The sequence below is a fragment of the Giraffa tippelskirchi genome, chromosome 8 (assembly GCF_054371585.1).
Source record: "Giraffa tippelskirchi isolate mGirTip1 chromosome 8, T2T-mGirTip1v1.2.pri, whole genome shotgun sequence".
In the NCBI taxonomy this organism is placed as follows: Eukaryota; Metazoa; Chordata; class Mammalia; order Artiodactyla; family Giraffidae; genus Giraffa; species Giraffa tippelskirchi.
Genome location: NC_137282.1, coordinates 5,090,987 through 5,110,000, shown reverse-complemented (window position 1 = coordinate 5,110,000; position 19,014 = coordinate 5,090,987). Strand labels below are relative to the sequence as shown.

General features: G+C 46.6%; 1 protein-coding gene across 30 annotated transcripts in view; it reads right to left on the bottom strand.

Moving 5' to 3' along the window:
* Positions 1 to 19,014, bottom strand: part of RARB (retinoic acid receptor beta) — a 1,227,259-nt gene that overhangs the window by 193,638 nt on the left and 1,014,607 nt on the right. The window lies entirely within an intron of this gene.

The window sequence follows — 19,014 nt, the reverse complement described above, 5'->3', positions numbered from 1 at the left end:
CAGTCATGTCCGACACTTTGAGTCCCCACTGATGGCAGCCTGCCAGGCTCCTCTGTCTATGGGATTCTCCAGGCAAGAATACAGAAGTGGGTAGCCATGCCCTTCACCAGGGAATCTTCCTGACCCCGGGATTGAACCCAGGTCTCCCACATTGTGGGTGGATTCTTCACCAACTGAGCCACCAGGGAAGCCTATGATATCTGAAACTTTAAAAAGTCACTGCAAGTACTCATTATAAGGACTTGAACAAAATTCAATACATTTCACAGTCTTGTGTTTTAATTTTAAATAGGAACAAAGTAATAAACAGTTTTGGAATGTTTAATCTAACAGGAAATGTACAAAAGGAAAATAAAATTTATGGTCAGAGAGGGGTATGGATCACATAAGACTGTCTGCAGCAAAGTTGAGATTTTTAAAAGCAGCCATTTAAAACGAAGTCCAACACCGCTCATCCCAGAACATGGTATCGACCACCCTAAAACCAATGAGCACATCATGATGGATGCACTGAGTAATTTTTAAGTAAATACCCCTGCATGTTTTCTCACTGCCCTTCCCTTGACACGCTGTACTTTACAAAAATTCATGTCCGAGTTCAAAGAGGAAAAAAAAAAAGAGAAAGACAGACAGCATTTTTTAACCAGCCCAACCTTGGAAATATGTACAGAATTTATGCATGTTTCAAGTGCTCTTTCTCCTTTGCCAGAGGGTGTAATTAAAGGCCCATAGACAACTTCCACGCTGAGGCCAAGAGAATCTCGGCCGAAGTCAATGGGAGTTCAGCACCCTGACCACGCACGGGAATAGCGTGCCCGAAAAGGAATAAATAACTCTCTTGGCAGGGAGCTCAGGGAAGCACGGGAACATCTCACGTTAGAGCCCTCATTTATAAAAATACAATTCATTCAGTGGCCTAGAATCAATAAGATAATCATCATGTGACCGACACAGCCTGGGGAGGGCAGGGGGCTGAGAGGGCAGCCTTCTTCCAGGAAGCCGGTCTACCTGCCTTCTGGTTCACTGTTTCCCCCTCTCTGTCAACAAAGACAGGACGCACAGCCTCAGAGTGCTTCATTTGTCTCAATTACCTGTGAAGTGAGAGAACCCACCCACAGCAGCTTAGAGCTGGGTGGGAGCCAAACGCTGAGCTGCCCTCGAGCTCAGGAGTGGGTCTCCTTCAGCGCAAGACCGGTGATGGGACCCCGGGGGCCCTCGGTCCCTCGCGGCTCCCGGGTGGTCTTCCTAGTCCATAAAGACGCACCCTTTCCTACCACAGGCTCTCAAGAACAAGCCACCTGCTTCACCTGGCGTCCAACTGGAGAGAGAGCCTGTGGTTCAGCCTGTGTGCCGACCACCACGGCAGTGGGCTGGACCTCGCGAGGACGACCACAGGGTCACCCCCACCCAGGATGCTCTGCTCAGCTGACCCGGCTCTGTCCCGAGTAGGCTCTGCGCCCCTTCCCCTGAGTCCGGGGCGGGGGGCGGTCTGTGACCGCGGTGAGCAGCAGAGTTTGACCGGAGGGACACTCGGGGCTTCCGGGACTAGGAAATAAATGGCCTCCCCCTTGTCTTCTGCAGACCTCGCGTGTGGGCCTCCGAGCCCACGGTGTAGTTCGTCTCCTGACGCCATGACCGCCATCTTGTGAGGAAGCAGAAGCCGCACTGAGGACTTCCGGTCAGTTCTCTGCCCCTGAGTCCTGCTGAGGCCCCGCCCACCAAGCAGCGCCAACCCCCAGATACATATACAGAGGCGAAGCCGCCTCTGAGGGCCGCCACCTCCCAGGCCTCAGGCACTGAAGATGCTGTCTTCTCAGCGGAGGCCCAGACGAACCATCCCCATCATGTCCAGTACACTCCTGACCCACAAAACCCATGAGCAAAAATAATGAATAAATAAAATGCTGTTTTATGTCTCTAACATTTGTGACGGTGTGCTATGCAGCAATGGTAAACTGGAACACACTGCTTGGATGACTGAGGGTCATTTTAACCCTGTGCAACTTTTTTACCACATGCACTTATTTCAGAAACTAAATCCTCAGAAGGAGGGACTCTGCTCTCTCTGTCTCACCTACATAATAGATGTGTTATACAAAGCGAGGACACCAGTGTAAAGAACCTGCCCGCCAACATAGGAGACTAACAGACACGGGTTTGATCCGTGGGTCAGGAAAATCCCCTGGAGAAGGGCATGGCAACCCACTCCAGTATTCTTGCCTAGAGAATCCCAAGGACAGAGGGCCCTGGCAGGCTACGGTCTATGGGGTCTCAAAGAGTCAGACATGACTGAAGTGACTTAGCACGCATAAAGCAAGGAGGTACTTAATTCAATGGCAGTCCTGAATATTCATTGGAAGGACTAATGCTGAAGCTGAAGCTCCAGTACTTTTGGCCACCTGATGCGAAGAGCTGTCTCATTGGAAAAGACTCTGATGCTGGGAAAGATTGAGGGCAGGAGGAGAAGGGGACAACAGAGGATGAGATGGTTGGATGGCATCACTGACTCAATGGACGTGAGTTTTGGTAAACTCCGGGAGTTGGTGATGGACAGGGAGGCCTCGCGTGCTGCAGTCCATGGGGTCACAAAGAGTCGGACACGACTGAGCGACTGAACTGAAGTGAACTGACTGTATTCATGAATCCTCACCGTGCCCTGTACTTGTTAGTAATCACAGGATTTTTCATAATGAAAGGAAGGCATCTGTTATTTCACTGGTGTATATGACGAATGGGAAATGACCAATATTTGAAATTCAAAACCAGTTCAACGTGAGGCCAAGAAGTGACCTTAATAATTGATAAGAAAACAGTCACCCTCGGCAGACAGCAACACACCATCTATCTCATCAGGTGGCAAGATGAGCCCACTGCTGTTCTTATATCATCGGTTCCATGCCAAAAGCAGCGTAGCAGCGTGGCAGCGGGGGGAGGGGAGAGACAGTGGGACCATGGGCTGGACACCTCCGTCGAGTCCTGAGTGCTCAGAGGAGAATGCTCCTCCTGAAGATGAAAGCAGAACGGGTCAGGATGCCTCCTGAAGCTGTCCATCTTCCTCTCCTGTCTGCTAGGACACACCCAGACGATCCTGCCTGAAACATCTTTTCCTCCATCTGCCCCTTTGGCCCAAGTTATTACAGGGCGGGGGCTAACACAACCATAGGATGAACACTAGCAATTCTCTCAGACGCACAGTAGGACTGCATTTCATTCCCCTGGATAAGGCAGGGCCACATGAACCACTTGGGGCAATGAATCGGGCTGTGAGCGGGAGCAGAGAGGTGGCCTGCACTCCACACCGGCCCACACTTCTTCCCGCCCCCAGGAGGCTTGAAGAAAAGGAAACAAGTGTTACAAAGATACAAAGTTTCAAAAGTGCGTGTAAATCATTTTTTTCATCTTATTTACATTACTCTTATATTCCTTTGCAGGAACTTCAGCCTTGATATTCTAAAATAAGTTGCTAAACCTTAAGGCCACTTGCTGTCAGTTCCCACCTCTGATACGGGGGTCGGCCTAGAGTCACTGACAGCAGCCCACCCACCTGGGCGTGACAGCCGCACAGCGAATTCCTTGGCGGTCACCATTCTCATCCCCCGCCAGTGCTCTCCTTTCTAATAGTGTGCCTTGCAGACAGCAGGAATATCATTTCCTTTCTTTTCTCTTTTTAATTTATGGTACCATGTGGCATGTGGGATCTTAGTTCCCCGAGCAGCGATCGAACCTGTGACCCTGTGGTGGAGGCTCAGAGTCCTAACCCCTGGACTGCCAGGGAAGCCCCAGGAATACTATTTCTGAGGCCCAGGGCTGATAAAGAATAGGATGGATGGAAAAGAACCGAGCAGAAAAGAAATACCTGACTAGATTTATTAACTGAAAGATACTCTTTTAGGCTTCTTAAACCACTGGGTCCATGATGTTAATCCTCTGCAAACATCCCACACACAGGTGTAGGGAGAGGAATGACATGATTCATTATTTGGGTTTAAATCCAAATGTGTCCAGTGGTGGCAATCTGCCCTTTTAGGCTTTGACATAACTCGTAATTCTGTTTAGATCCTACCTGCCACAAATATTTACAGAAATAAATCCTATATCTGTATGTATAATAGATTCATGAGGCTCAAATTTCTGGTCAACAGAATTAGCACCAAATACTCATTTAAATAGAGCATAGTCCCCACCTAACTCTTACAGCAGGGAATAACTTTAGACCAAAAATACCAACGGATGAGGCATTTTACATTTAATTCCATTTCAGGGAAAAATAACCAGAAGCAGTGGATCAATCTCTCACACCCTTTCCCATAATCTCGGGCATTGCACTAAGATCCGCCACACGTTTTCTGTTGCCATTCAATGGACAGCACCGAAAGCTGTTGAAGCATTTTAGCATAGTGTTTTTGATGAGAACATAAACTTGATATACTTGCATTCAAATGGAAGAGAAGCCATCAAACGCTATCTCGTGGGGTAGTGGGTCCATACGTGGTCTAATGTAGGGGACCAACCAGTTGAAGGAGCATCTAACACAGCAGGACACGCCCCTGAAACTGATAAATATCGCAGATGCCCCCCTCAAAATTCTAAGATTCTGAGGCTCATTCTTGACGCCAATGGGGAGTAATGTAAACAAGGGCAGCAGCTTTCAAAAGCATTTCTTGGCTGCAAGTGTGTCCGCACTGCCCAAGTCCCCAGATACAGCAGACAAAGGTGAGTATGAAATACGCAAGCAGGGTCCACACTGAAATTCTCATTTCCCTCAGGAGACGTCAGATGACCCCTGTGGGGTTTGACTAATCAGGATAATTTTCATGATTTGGGGGACTTTCCACCCCATATGAATGGCGGTGCTATGTTACAGAGAATGACGCTATTTTCAGATTCAAAAGCATGAAGGAGAATTCGCGTTGTTTGATCATTTTAGTTTCTCCAAATTTGTTTAACCATGAAAATCCTTTGTAAGACCAAAGTTTTCCCTCCCTCGCTGACCTACCTCAGAGTTTTCCATCACTCATTATTTTAAGGCTCACAGACCTTGAGAAGTACATTTAACATGTTCCACTTCAGAGCTGCAGCCAATATAAAGGATTTTTCCCCCCCAGGCTTTTGCTGTAAAAAGCCTCCATAGAAACAGAACGGACAGGGTCACTGAAGATTTTGCTTTTCCTGATTGGAATATTTACTTTGCAAATCCACTGATCTCTGTTATAAAGGGAGCATTACATGAAATCCTGAGAGGGAGGAGGGGGCCCGTGATAAAACCCTGAGGGCTGCCTCGGCAATACTTGAGAACAAGCTAATAAGTTAAATTCACTGTACACGCCTTCTCGCATTCTGACACCAGTGAATGGGAAGCAGCCGCTCTGGCAGGCGGGCCACCTTGACTGTGCGGATGAGCCTGCCGACCAGCTCTGCAGAAACAGCTCTACCTTGGACGCTCACACAGCCCGCACTGCGCTGCTTCTGAAATAAAACAAAACCAACCCAAACAAAAATGCCCCGGGCGACAATGCCGGCCACAGAACTGGTGCCAGACACCCGGGCAGGCTGCTGCGAGCAGAGGAATGTCATCTTTTCAACGTGGAACAAGGAACAAGGCTCTAATGGGGCCGGGCTGCCAGAACGCAGCCTTCCCGCCTCCCCAGACAATGAGAGCCTTGTATGGGGGAGATGCTCGCAGACCTTCATTCCCATTTCTAGATATTTTTCAGGGATGCGTTCTAGGGTCCAGGGAACAAACTTCTCCCCATCCTGGCAGAGCTGAGCCACTGTACACAGCTAGCCACCTTTCTGAAGTGGAAAAATACTGAACTAAAAATAAAAGAAGGAAAGAAAGAAAGAAAAAAAAAAGATACAGCTCATAAAAAGCACAGGAGAAATGTCAATTCCAAGGAAACCACTGTCACGAAAGAAACTCAGAAACAAGGAGATATCTAGAAAGATGTGTGATTTTCAAGACATGAGTGTTGTGTTGCGCTCGTATAACTGCTGTGCTTAAGGACACGTATTTTTGGTACAACATGAAAACAGAAAACAACCATCTCGTCTGGGGCTCTGTGGAAGGGCTAGCGATCTGCTTCCAAAGCTGGAGGAAGAAGTGGCTTTGTCGTCTTAATGGGAGACATATGTCAGTCTCCAGCCGTCTGCCTGCAGGAGGGATTTTCTGGGGTCATTCTGGCTACGTGTGATTTCTGCCTTGTGGCCTGACGCTGGGCTAGAACCCCTGATAAAGGCCTTCCCAGTCTCTCTGTACATCAAAACAGAAGATATCAGGAAATGAAGATGTTTAGAATTGCAGACTTTGAAAAGACTTTGACACCATCAGGGAAAATTAAGTGAACAACTGTACAATGTATCCACGCTGGTTTCCACAGTAACCATGTCAGGAGCAGCATTAGATTCTAAATCCGAGACGTGCATTGTAGAACTTGGTGCGTTTTCTCACCTGTGAAATGGCAGGGAAAAAAAAACCTCCTCCACCTACTTCTTTAATTTTTATGAGGAGCAAATAAAACACCTCAGGCAGGAACTCTCAGCTCTCTGCTAAATTCACTAGTGCTTTCCTATTGCTGATGGCTCAGATGGTGAAGAATCTGCCTGCAGTGCAGGAGATCTGGATTCAATTCCTGGGTCAGGAAGATCCCCTGGAGAAGGGAATGGCTACCCACTTGCCTGGAGAACCCTACGGACAGAGGAGCCTGATGGGCTACAGTCCATGGGGTCGCAAAGAGTTGGACAGGACTGAGTGAGTAACGCTTTCACACCTTCCTATTGCTAACAACCGGTCAGTCCCCAAGCTCATGGCCAGGCTCCACCTCCCACAGCTGCTCTGATGCTAAGACCGGGACCTGGCCTGCTCTGTGCCCCCCAGGCCTGGCTTTGCCCACCTCTGCACTCTCCCTCCCTGTCTGTGGTTAGAACCAGATGTGGCTGAGGGCCTGGTGGATGCCACACGGGAAGCAGCCTGTCTTCCTAATCTGCGTAAGAGAGCAGGGACCAGCCGGGGACATAAGAGAGCAGGGACCAGCCGGGGACATATGCCCCGAATGGCTACTTGACAAAGAAATTCTGTACCAAAGAGGACACATTTTTGAGGGTGCTCCCCCTCCCCACATCCAGCAGCAGCAAAGCTCAGCTGCATTTAATTGCATAAAGCGAAAAGTGCTTTAGAAAAACTTAGAGGCAATACAAATGTAAGATAGTTTTCCTGTTTCTGTAATTTAACACAGGGATGCAGGTGAGGAGAAAGGCAACTATCCAGAGAGGGAAGACCACGTAGGCACAGCCCTGCCCTTGGGAAGAGCAATCCAGGGGCTGGCAACACAGGAGCACCCTCGTTACCAAAGGGGAAGTGGGGGCAGAGAAATTAGGAGTTCGGGATTGACACGTACACACTCTTCTCTGTACAAAACAGTAACCAACAGGGACCTACCATAGAGCACAGGGAATTCTGCTCAATATTCTGTAATAACCTGTATGGGAAATGAATCTGAAAGTGAATGGATATGTGCATAAATAGGACAGAGTCACTTCACTGAAACTAACCTGAAACTAACACAACACTGTAAATTAACCATACACTAATACAAAATAAAGAGTGCATTTTAAAAAATGAACCAGGAGTGCCCTTCCAGGTGATTCCATTCCTCACGTTCCTTAGAGTTCACGCAGGAGGAGGAAATACAGAATTGGAAGCTCCCTATTTAACCTCTCCAGTAAAAGGTTTGGAGAGGCATCTGAACGACTCATCTCCCCAAAGTCACTAAAATCATAACCTCTGATGGTGTAGAATCTATTTAAACAGAAGTGACGTTCGGTCATAATTTCTATCACCTTTCAGGAAACCCCAGACATATGCTTTCATTTCTCTGACAAAAATATAGTCTTCTTGTCGTTTGGTGAAACTGTAATATATTGTCATAATTCATTTGAGATGATGGTCTTTAGGACTTTTGTATAAGTAACTTAGTTAACCACCCCCTCCAATCCCTGGGGTCCCACACTTGCTTTAAGTCAAAAATGGTACTGATTTTTTGCTAATTTTTTTCATCGACAAACTTCTGGACACGCATACCCTAGTGACATCACTGGGAGCAAGCCGTCGCCAAGTCAACAGGTTAACTACGAACACGGGGGCTTCCTTCTCTGCTGTATGACACGGGGAGAAAGCTTTACCAAGAACTAGACTTGAGGCTTGTTTAACAAATACAGCAAGTAAGAGTGTTCTAGATATTTTTAAACAACAGACAAGCAAAATAATTTAAACAAGCATATAAGAACTTGTAACCATTAAAAAATTTACAAACCACTTAAAACTACCAAATGAAACAAATTATTCTCACTCAGCTGACATGACAAAAAAATATAGAATTGTAGGCGAATTCAGAATTCACCCTCCACTTCCTGTTTATTCATACATCAGAAACGAAAAAAAAAAAGACAGACTTTTCCTGCTTTTTCAATCCAAAATGATTTCTCAATTTAGAACAACATTTGTCCAGCAGAAGAGAAGAAGAAAAGTGTTTTCTCCTGTAGGAACTAAAACTAGAAGTAGCCAGATTGTCATTTCATCTGTCTAGATGTTTCTAGATAGAGGTAGATTCTAGATGTCGAGATTTTTATTTTCTTTAAAGCACTAAGAGCTCACAGTGTTTTTAAGTATATTGTTCCAGTTGCTAATCCTTAAGAGTCTGCTTAAAGACAATATCTAAAAGAACATATCTTTTTCAGTGAAGGGTGAATCTTGAAGTGAAAGGCAGAAAGGACTAAGCAAATAAGCTGGATTTTGGCCACTCAAGGCTTCGTCCTGTTAATAAACTTTGTAAGAATGCTTATGAATATATCATCACAAACCCGATATATTCAGATGCAATTCGTTATATAATTAGAATACATATAATGATACCACTTATGGGCATTACCATGCAATTTAATCTTATTTATTACCTGTCACTTATTACTATGTTCATTACCATACAATTATATCTGATTCCTGATTTAAAACACTTCTTCCTTTGGGCCCTACTGTGTGTAGGGCCCTATGCTATGCTCTGGTAGTAATGCTCAGATGCAACACCAGCCCTGGCCTTCCTGAGGCTTATGGTGTGACAGAGGAGGCGGCAGCAAACACACAAAGTTAATTACATCACTCAGCCAGGAAAAAGATGGAAATAATGCCATCTGCAGCGACATGGCTGGACCTAGAGAAGATCACACTGAGTGAAGTAAGTCAGACAGAGAAGGACAAATACCATATGATATGACTTCTATGTGGAATCGAAAATACGGTACAAGTGAACTTACTTATAAAGCAGAAACAGAGTCACAGATCCAGAAAACAAGCTTACGGGTGTCAAGGGGGAGGAGGAGGGGGGAGTCTGGGACTGACATACGCACACTACTATGTGTGAAGCAAGTGAGTAACAAGAACCTACTGTACAGCACAGGGAACAGTACCCGACATTCTACAGTAACCTACGTGGGAAAGAATCTAAAAAACAGTGGACATCAGTATACGTATAACTGATTCACTTTGCCGCACACCTGAAACTAACACATCATCGTAAATCAACTATACCCCAACAAAAATTAATTAAAAGAAATTAAGTTAGTTACAACTGGGTTAAGTGCTACAAAGGAGAATAACAGGACATGTGACCGAGAAGGGCAAGGCTGGGCTGAGGAGACGGACTGTGGGTCCTTCTGAGCCTCTTTAACGTCAGCTGGTCCCTGGATGCCTGCGCGTGGCTGTGCAGAATCAACCGGACCCGAATGGATGTGTGTGCGCTCAGTCGTGTCCAGCTCGTGACCCCATGGACTGTAGCCCACCAGGCTCCTCTGTCCATGGGGTTCTCCAGGCAAGAATACTGGAGTGAGCTGCCACACCCTCCTCCAGGGGATCTTCCCTACCCAGGCATAGAACCCGCATCTCTTATGTCTCCTGCATGGCAAGCTGGTTCTTTACTGCTAGCACCACCTGGAAGCCCTAGCAGAATGGATACATTTCCACTTTTCCATGTAATTCCCTATGGGCTATTCCAGGTTCCCTTGCTTTCAGATTAGTCTTCGACTTATGCCTGGAACACATCTGAAAAGGGGGAGAGCCCTTTCCTCATCTGGGATGTGCTCAAACAGTCAGTGGTCACACCATCTCTTCTCCAAAGCCCTCCCCGGAAGTGCCAGAGGAATGCGGGTCTCCTTCTCTGCACCCAGCGAGCCCCGAGACCACACGTGTCACAGCCCAGAAAACACACAGCTCATCGTCTTGGTCAGTAAATATCTACTCTATGCCTAGTATTGAACTGCACCGTTCTGTACACTTGCTGAACATTGGGAACAAAATACATAAAACCTTTCACTTCTCTACCTAGAACCTATCTCACAGAGGGTGTTTAGTAAATGACTGATCAATGAGAGAATAAATTCTCCCCTCTTGAGCAGTTTTATAAAGGAAAGTTCTTTGGATCTATGAGGGAACTTACTTCGTGGCTCAAGGACTGAAATAATGAACTTGACGGCAGCTTCATAATTCAGCTTTAGCCGCGACAGCGTGCAGGCATGGTCTCTTGATATTGTCTTTAGTGTGTAACATTGTTCTTGGGACTGGACCCTTGCAACAAACCTCTCAGCAGAAGCAACTGTGAAGGGCAGGCAAAGCCCGGAACAGTTTCCAAACAGAGCATAATGTTCATGTTTATCGATGTCGATTAAAAACAACAACAAAAAAACCCAATGTCATCTTAAATGGCCCTAGTCAGATAAAATAACTAAGCATGTTTATAATATTTAATAGAAGTTCTAAAATTAAGTGCAGACATCCATCTTCCTGATTGCAAAACTCTCTGTGACTGCACACACTACTTACTGTCTGCCAGGAAAAAAAAAAAAAGAAAACAAAACCCCCAAACCAGTGCAGTGGCCGAAGGCCATTCTGGAGATGAGAGCCTCCTTCTTCAGAGGCGAGGAAAACAAAGGCAGATGAGAAAATGGATGAAACGAGCCCTGAGGGACCTAGGGGGCTAGCAGAGTTTACCCTCTTCAAGGCTGCTTTAAATAGCAGGCGGCCAGTGTGACCACGATCAGACATCAGACATCCCTCGGGGCCTCCTGGAAGCCTCACCCCCGCTCCGAGAGGGGGCTGGGCGCTGGCTCGGGGATGGGAAGTTTCCACCCAGCAAGGGCGAAGCGGAGGGAACGAGGACTGAACACCAGTTGGGAGGCTGCCCAGGGCGGGCCCGTCCGTTCACCGCCCCTCCTTGGCGACGACTGCCTTGTAAGCCCTTTCTCCTTTTACTTCTTGATGTAAAAATGTCATTTCTTTTAGAGAAGACCAAGGTGACAGGGTCGTTGCTCCTCTGACGTGCGCGCCCACCTGTTTTTAATTTGCTGCCCCCACGAAGCCCCACACTCTGGAACAGAACACACCACTGCTTCCCATCCTCTGTTTCAACGTGGCTGAAGCAGTCAGCTATTTTCCAAACAGGCGAGGGCTGAGGTCCAGCTGTGTGACCTTGGCCACGTTCCTTAACCTCCCTGAACCTCAGTGTTCTCCTCTGTTAACACGGTGGTCATACAGCCGACCTGCCGCAGGGCTGTTGTGAGAATTAACTGAAACGGGAGTATAGGATGCTCCCAGGCCTGCTAAAGAGAAGGAATCCAACAGGCATAGTTTCTCCCCTGCCCGCTACTCACCCTGACTTGTAGACACCTGAGACTCCCACCGCACACAAGCTACGCCTAACAAGGAATCGGCCCACCTCTTGGAGTCACCGTCGCAGCACTTGCCCTTTGGCATTGGATGGGGCTCAAACGTGTGGATTTATCTTAGTTTCACACACCTGTCGAAGCCGAGAGGGGTTAAGGGACACAACAAAGAAAGGAAGAAATGACCCCAGAGTCCAAGTTCAGCTTCTGACCTAAAATACTGTCCCCATTACACAGTCAACTCCTTCTCAACCACGAGCTCTCACCTGCGTGCGTGCTGAGTTACTTCAGTCATGTCTGACTCTTTGTGACCCCGTGGACTGCAGCCCACTAGGCTCCTCTGTCCATGGAATTTTCCAGGCAAGAATACTGAAATGGGTTGCCATTTCCTCCTCCGGCGGATCTTCCCGACCCAGGGATCGAACCCGCGCCTCCCACGTTTCCAGCGCTGGCAGGCAGATTCTCTACCACTAGGGCCACCTGGGAAGCCCCGATCTCCTGTTGACCCAGGTTCCACTCCACTCATCTTTACCAGACCATCCTTTCTTCCAACTCCAAGCCGTCTGCCCGTCTGTGTCCCGGTTCCGGGAGGAAGCTGCCTGTCACGTTCACTCTGTATCCACGGCGCCCAGCACAGCGACTCCAGAATACAGTTTTGAGAAACTAACTCCACACAACACCAGGGCATAATAGAAGGATGTATGTCATCAAACATCAGCTCTGGCACCCGCATCTTTTGCTGAGTGAGTGACTCGGCCACTTTTCCCCATAAGGGGTGGTGGCCATTGCTCCAACTGTTGGATGCTGGCATAACCACGCCTGGGCAGGGGGAGGGACACTAGCAAATGTGACATGACCAGAGGTGTGTACACTCGTGTTTGTCCTGTCTTACTCATGGGAACCTGTCCACCCCCACATGAACAAGGGCAGGCTAGGCTCACGGGAGGAGGAGCCAGTCACGCTGTCAAGGGCCTGATCAAGGACATCATCTGGCCCAAGCCAAGCCAGCCCAGACAGGAGGGCCTCAGAGAACCGTAACAAACCAGAAATGTCTTCTGTTCTAAGGCAAAAGCATTGAGGCTTTTTGTTAGGCAGGAAAACTTAACTGCTACAAAAGATCGAGGGATTAGATCTGGTAGATAGAATGCCTGCCTGAAGAACTATGGATGGAGGTTCATAACACTGTACAGGAGGCAGTGACCAAAACTATCCACAAGAAAAAGAAATGCAAGAAAGCAGAGTGGTTGTCTGAGGAGGCCTTACAAATAGCTGAGAAAAGAAGAGAAGCAAAAGGCAAAGGAGAAAGGGAAAGATCCACCCAACTGAATGCCGAGTTCCAGAGAACAGCAAGAAGAGATAAGAAAGCCTTCCTAAGTGAACGATGCAAAAAAAATTGAGGAAAACAATAGAACGGGAAAGATTAGAGATCTCTTCAAGATAACTGGAAATAACAAGGGAACATTTCATGCAAAGATGGGCACAATAAAGGACAGGAATGGCAAGGACCTAACAGAAGCAGAAGAAGTTAAGAAGAGGGAGCAAGAATATACAGAAGAACTACACAAAAAAGGTCTTAAAGACCCGGATAATCACAACAGTGTAGTCACTCACCTAGAGTCATACATCTTGGAGTGTGAAATCAAGTGGGCTTTAGGAAGCATCACTAGGAACAAATCTGGTGGAGGTGATGGAATTTCAGTTGAGCTATTTCAATCCTAAAAGATGAAGCTGTGAAAGTGCTGCACTCAATATGCCAACAAATTAGGAAAACTCAGCAGTGGCCACAAGACTGGAAAAGGTCTGTTTTCATTCCAATCCCAAAGAAGGGCAATGCCAACGAATGTTCAAACTCCTGGACAATTGCACTCATTTCACATGCTAGCAAAGTAATACTCAAAAACCTTCAAGCTATGCTTCAACACTATGTGAACTAAGAACTTCCAGATGTACAAGCTGGATTCAGATAAGGCAGAGGAACCAGAGATCAAACTGCCAACATCCATTGGATCACTGAAAAAGCAAGAGAGTTCCAGAAAAACATCTACTTCTGCTTCATTGACTATGCTAAAGCCTTTGACTGTGTGGATCACCACAAACTGTGGAAAATTCTTCAAGAGATGGGAATACCAGACCACCTTACTTGTCTCCTGAGAAACCTGTATTTAGGTCAAGAAGCAAAAGTTAGAACTGGACATGGAACAAAGGACTGGTTCACAATTGGGAAAGGAGTACATCAAGGCTGTATATTGTCACCCTGCTTATTCAACTTCTCTGCAGAGTACATCATGTGAAATGTCAGGCTGGAGGAAGCAAAAGCTGGAATAAAGATTGCTGGGAGAAATATCAATAACCTCAGATATGCAGATGATACCAGTCTAGTGGTAGAAAGTGAGGAGGAACTAAAGAGCCTCTTGATGAAGGTGAAAGAGGAGGGTGAAAAAGCTGGCTTAAAACTCAGCATTTAAAAAATTAGATTATGGCACCTGGTCCTATCCCTTCATGGCAAATAGATGGAGAAACAAGGGAAACAGTGAGACTTTATTTTATTGGGCTCCATAATCACTGTGGATGGTGAGTGCAGCCATAAAATTCAGATATTTACTCCTTAGAAGAAAAGTTATGACAAACCTAGACAGCATATTAAAAAGCAGAGACATTACTTTGCCAACAAAGGTCCGTATAATCCAAGCTAAGGGTTTTCCAGTAGTCATGTACAGATGTTGAGAGCTGGACCATAAAGAAGGCTGAATGCTGAAGAATTGATGTTTTCTAATTGTGGTGCTAGAGAAGACTCTTGAAAGTCCCTTGAGATGAGACCAAACCAGTTAATCCTAAAGGAAATCAACCCTGAATATTCACTGGAAGAACTGATGCTGAAGCTGACGCTCCGATACTTTCATGTACTGATGTGAAGAGCTAATTCATTAGAAAAGACCCTGATGCTGGGAAAGATTGAGGGGAGGAGAAGGGGATGATAGAGGATGAGATGGTTGGATGGCATCACTGACTTAATGGACATGAGTTTGAGCAAACTCTGGAAGATAGTGAAGGACAGGGAAGCCTGCCGTGCTGCAGTCCATGGGGTTGTAAAGAGTCAGAGATGACTGAGTGACTGAACTCAGTCAGGTTTATCCCATAAATCTCTCCAAAGTAAACCAGGTATTTCTGGAAGTAGCTGACTTATAAGGAAACTGCTCATCTCTGGCTCTGGGTGATGAGGTGGGAGCTGAGTGGGGATGAGGGGTGGAGGAACAGATAGGAGAGGGGTCCTGAAGCTGTTGCCATCGAGACTGGGCAGGCAGGAGAGGGACACAGCTGTCCTAGGTCCACAGAAAGAGCTGATGCCACCTTTGGCACGAATGCTTTGGGCCATCAGCTTCTGAGTTTTAGAAACTGGATGGGCTTCCCAGGTGGCACTAGTGGTAAAGAACCTGCCTGCCAATGCAGGAGACACAGGAGACAGGGATTCAATCCCTGGGTTTGGAAGATCCCCTGGAGGAGGGCATGGCAACCCACTCCAGTGTTCTTGCCTGGAGAATCCCATGGACAGAGGAGGCTGGCGGGCTACAGTCCGTGGGGTCGCAAAGTCAGACACGACTGAGCAACTAAGCACACACACAAGCTATGACGTATCACCGCGTACTTTTGCACAGGTCGGGAAACTAGGCCGAAGGGCCAAACATGGTCTACTGCCTGTTTTTGTAAATAAAGTTTTATTGGAACATAGGCAGGCCTATTCATTTACATATTGTCTCTGGCTCCTTTCATGCACCAACGGCAGAGTTGAGTAGCTGTAACAGAAACCATATGGCCTCTGAAGCCTAAAATATTTACTGTCTCCTCTTTACAGAATCAACGTGCCAACTCCTGTCCCAGCGTAACCAGTGGAGGTTCCATGTACTGGCTAGGTCTTAACCTAAGTCTTGAAGGAAAGAGGCAGTGTTTATTTGTGTCCAAGGGGATAGGGAATTTCTGAAAGAACATTACAAGAAAGAATACTAAGATTATAACCGATGTTATAGTACTGTGTGCAAACGTCACCGTAACACGTTAAAGACAGTACAAAACAATAACTGGGCATATATAACACTTACGATGTGCCAAGTACACACTTCACAGTAACTCATTTTATAGTCACAACAATATTACAAGGTGGTGATGTTATTATCTCCGTTTTTCCAACTGAGAAAAGAGAGAGACATAGAGAATTAAAGATGCTTGCCCAAGGTCAGAAAACTAGGGAGCAGCCTAGCTGGGAGTCAAATCCTCGTAGTCTCACTCTAGATCCCACCCTCTTTGAAAGCTGCAAGTATGGAAATGTAAAATGTGATCAAGGTCAAAACTTCACATAAATTCTAGCTATGAACAATGCAATTGTTTCTTAAAGACAGCTGAAAATCAGCTTTACAACTTTATACTGTTAAACCTTCTCAGCTAACTACACCACATGTTCATTTTATGTACTCTTGGTCCCCTGTAAAAATTTTATGCACCCTTTGTCCCCTGTAAAAATTTGCCAACGCTTAGCTGGAAATCCCCTAAACGGGACATCCCTGTGGTACAGCTAGTGGTTACGTTGCCATGGTGATGCCGTGTCAACACACAGCCACTGGCCATTCCCAGAGGTAGCCCACAGCCCGTTCATCAGCTTCTGAGGCCGATACTGCCACCTGGCCCCTAGGGAGACAGAGGTTCTCTTCCCGAAACAATAGTCAATAAGGTCACTCTGGTCACGACAGGCAGAAGTCACTGTGGATATTCCTCCTTAAAGATATAAATTGGGTTCTGTTGGGAATCCTACTTTAGAGCAAGGGCTTCCAGTCTAGAGCTGTGATCTCTGATCTCCAGGCAAAGGGTGGACCCACTCTTACAGGTCAGTTGGGGCCCATGGTGTATATCTGCTGGTAGCCCAAAACGGCACCAGGCATGGGGCCTGTTATAAACTACCAAATTGTGGTTTGTTTGAGAAGTTGTTTCCTGACTCATTACCTTATTATTATTATGAGGGAGAGAGTCCTAATAGTCTTCGATAATATTAACTCTATCAGACTAACAGAGCTTATACTGATATGCGTCTTTTAGAAGGCATTTTGGCAATTTGTTTAAGCCTTAAAAATATACAGAGCCATTGACCTAGAAATTTCACTCTACTAATTTATCCTAAGTAAATTATCAGAGATAAACAAGAAGGCTATTTACCAAAGCATTATTTATAGTAGAAAAACACTGGGAATACCTCAATTGTACAATAAGGGATTCATTAAATAAATTGTGATGTACCATAAACCACTACATTAATGGTACAGCCTTATAAACTATGCAGTTGTTTACATTTTGGTCATGAAGGATTATTAAATTTAAAAAGAAAGTCAAAACCAGTGTACAATATAAAATTCTATTCTGGTAAAAAACAACAAAAATAACAACGTGCATATAACTAATAGAGAAACAGGCTTAACAGGGGTTTCTCTCCCAGGGTAGAACACTGGTTATTTTAATGTTCTATTTTTTTTAATACAATAAAGTCTTCACTGTACTGGTCATTTTTAAAATGAAGACAAAAGTTATATTTCATTTTTTAAAGTTATATATTTTTTTCTTTGGTGGTTACATCATACTTTGGACTTCTTAAGCTTTTCAGTTCTATGAATTTTGTCACTATATCTTCCCAGCAAGCCAAAATGCAGACCAGTCTATCTCACCAACCAGAGGGAAAGGCGGCCCATGCTTTCAGAGACCCACCCATAGTCCAAAGCTATGGTGGGCTTAATCCTTAAGCTGGACAACTGGCTGGCAAGCTCACCTGACTTTATTGGGCTTACTGTTCTTTGCTGAAAAGATACACCCCAGCAGGACTCTCAACAGCTTTCCCAAGTTCATCAAAGTTGCTTATACTGGTCCAGGTCTTGTTTTTGTTGGGGTTTTTCCTAAAAAGAGTCAGAATCCTGTGCAGGAGGTCAGAGAACTAGCTGACTAAGAGCTGATTAAAACAGATTGTCCTTCAGAGATTGTGCAACAGCTTAACACGTGGGCAGGGCCTGGGATCTGGCACGAGTAGACATGCTGGCTCATTTCTTTTCCCAGGGCAGAAAGGGGGCAGGCGAGCTGAGTTACAACAGCCCTCATGGAGGTTTCTGGACATAAGATGACAACGTGTTTTGAAATAAAGGAGTGTCCTTTCATTTAACTTTCAAATGAGCACTAGAAAATGATGTATTTATGCACTGCACAACACATGGGCAGAAGAACTGGGGTTCTCTGAGCCATTCCCACATCTCAGGGTACATTTCAGTAGGTTCATTGAGGGGTTACCAACATTCAGCAGTACTTCGACACACAAAAGCTTCCCTTTTCACCCAGGTGCCAGCTGGCCTCAGTGCTCACCACCTTGCCCACCCTATCTAAGGCTATTGGAGGAAGTGGCCTTCCTTCCAAGCCAACATGATCCCAGGGGAAGAGATGTCCCCCAGGCTGTAATGAATTTCCCCAAGCGGGCCTCACCCTGTAAATGAATAAATGTTTATTCAAATGACTTGAGAAGGAAGGAAAAGTCATCTAATCTTTTTTCAGGGCTGATGCTTGTGTGTTTGCTCACGTGGCTCTTCCGGCGGCCGGCTGTGGGTGAGTCACAGCTGCGGCGAGGGTCCTGGGTCCCACCCCACGTGTCCCAGCAGACACGCAGAGTGGCAGACGCAATGCACAAAGACCCCATCTGTCCTTCCCCCGTGTTCCCGTCTCTCATCTTGTGTCTTCACCGCTCCTTGGGCTGAGAGGCTGAGGTTATGTTCCCACCTCTTGAGTTAACAAGCTCGGCTTCTGACCTGCTCTGGCCAACACCAGAACGTGTCAGAGCCAGAGCCTGCCCCCTCCGGGCCTCCGGAGGCCTTGAGCGGCCTGGTGCCCTCTTCCGGGACACTGCCCGTGGGAATAACCAGGACCGGCCCAACGGGAACAGAGGCCCCCACCCCTCAATGGACGGCACCCTCAGAAGCAGAGCCAGCCGGCTACCCTGCAGCTGATCCAGTCCACGCGGAGCACGGCCAGGGCCACGCAAACCCCCCTGAGGAACTTGGCCAAGAGCACTGGCCCATGAGTTGCAAACCAAAGAAAAGGCTGTGGTCAGGATGGTTTGTCACACACCCCGAGCACGCAGTAAGCACTCACTCTCATCAGCCAAAGACAAAACGCCTTGGAGCACCTGGGGACTGCGGGGTGGGGAGTGGGGGGCTGGGGGGCTGTAAGTTTCCACATTGAACAACACACCTGAACTGCCACCGGCGAGAACAGAAATTAAGCCGTGTATCTAAC